The following is a 2,313-nucleotide window of genomic DNA, read 5'->3' as shown; positions in this document are numbered from 1 at the left end:
ACAAGAAACTCAGTTACAACAATACTAACCCATCTGGAAGCCTTCAACCCATACTAGTGAAAATATGTTGAGCCAATGAAAGGTAACTATAACACACGCTTTCCATTTGCTGCAGAGCTGACTTAAGGAGACTTCATCCACTAGTGAAAAACAGACCATCTATGAGTACAGAATCACCACGTCGCGTTCTTGCGCATGTCATATAATCAGAAAAATTGTGTAAGCATTTTATTTATTGTATTATAATTCACCATTCTCCTCGACTATGCTGTCAAAGGGGCAAATCCTGTATCTTTGTGCTGCTTGTAAATAGCTTCACGGCACATGAGCTTATAATTTATAACCACGAATAAATAAATAAATACCGAGACCGTGGGTTCGAACATAATTGGTGTCTCGTCGGTGAGTAATCAGACTCCGCCAAGTGTAGACTTCATCCCCCCATCAATGATAAGAAATATCTACAATATGTGATATGCTAGATTGCGTATAGGTTTGAAATTTCTTGAATATTTCTCATCACTGAATTGTCAGTTCTTTGCTTCACGGACTGACAAGTCGTGAATTTAAATCGAAACAGCGGTCTGATAATGGCAAGCATTTTAAATAAATAGCAACATACCTATCTGTTAGAGCAGTGCTTTTTATTTGAAGTGTTTATTGTCTCGATATTGTCTATGCAATACTGGGACAAATCGTGATGAAGCGCCTCAACAACATAAGACTGTTGAGTTTTAACAAACTTAGAATGCTCACAGATTGATTTAAATTGGTTAAAACTTCAATACTGTCTATTGAAATAATTCAGATTAATTTTATCTAATTCCTGTAAAGAATTCGATGTGTCAAAGAATAATGCAAACGCAATAATTTGAAGAACCCGCTTCCTAAAAACTTTTGCCGGGATATCGTGAGACCTCTTGATAAAGTTCACTAAGTTCAAAGCGCGATGAATAAAAGGAATGATATGAGAGGAAGATGAAAGTGAAATCATGAAAAATTTCTATATTCAATTGGAAGCAGTTAAAAAAAGTTGTTCAACTTTGAGCGATATCTTATGACAATAACCTTATAATTATAAGCACATAATATTGACTTAGGTGTTGGCATATCACCACTGTTTCCATATTAGGAAACAGTTTTTTCTTCGTTTTGTTTTTTCAGTTTACATTAATTTTTTAATAGTTCAGCTACTCACTTCACCCAACTATAAGATTAAGCACACGCATTTAACATTGTGAATTTACATCTTCACCATATTTAAAAATTGTCCGAAGAGAGAGAATCTTAATGCTTTTTTTTTTTTTTTTTTTGATTTGGTAGTTGTTGGCGCATCGGCTTCTGTGGCCATATTGCACCTCCCCAGGTTTTTGCAATACTTTGATTCAAGCCCGAGGCGAGAATCGAACCCGCGACCTTTGGGTTGCCGAGCAGGTACTTTACCCACTCGGCTAGCCCGGTCGGCTGAATCTTAATGCAATGTTAAAGCAGGTTTAGGGGATTTAGAAAGTGATTACAATCCGTTGCGTGGAGAGAAAGCATTGATGTGCAGCTCACCTTCGCACACAATGGTTTATGGGTATTTTCACAGATAGAGCAGGGAACAATTATTTTCAGAAATTTAGTTATAGACATTAAATTTAAAATACATTAAGGGAAGCATCATAACAGAGACAAACACATTACGTATAACACAGTTACAACATACATGTTAGGTAGTGTCCAATGCACAGACGCTAGTTTTCATTCACTGACGCAATTTTAACACGTGTTACAGATTTCCCTGTAAGAGGCATATATGAGCACATAAAAGCTGATATTGCATTTTATATCAAAGATTTCTGTGAAAGTCAGCATAGGCTAATCAGATTGCTATTAACGCTTTCAGTTCGAGATGGGGTTCACTCTGGATGAGAAGTTGTAGCCTCTAGGTCTTAATAATAGCTAACTTTACACAATCAGCATCAAGGTCCTGAATTTTCTCGATTACATGGACGGTAAAAAAAAAAAAACTTCTCTGTCTGGAGTAGCCTAGTTCATTCTGCAGAGAATGATGGGCAGGGAAAGGAATCCTCCAACCACACTTTTCCCCAAAATTTGGGAACAGAGATGAGTCCTGCCAGCATTTTAACTCTTATAATCATCATTACGTTCTCTATTTTTTATTTTATTTATTTATTTTATTTATTTTTTTTTTTTTACAGTCTAGCATCGAAAGTGTTGCTGTCAGTGCTGATGTTGGGAAGGGACCCTCTCAGAAGCCAATATCCTGACATAATAAATCAATTTACTGTTTATACTTCGGAGACCACA

Source organism: Mastigoproctus giganteus, chromosome 13, assembly GCF_048544385.1.
Source record: "Mastigoproctus giganteus isolate SK-2022 chromosome 13, ASM4854438v1, whole genome shotgun sequence".
NCBI classification, from domain to species: domain Eukaryota; kingdom Metazoa; phylum Arthropoda; class Arachnida; order Uropygi; family Thelyphonidae; genus Mastigoproctus; species Mastigoproctus giganteus.
Note: the sequence above shows the minus strand (reverse complement) of the source record.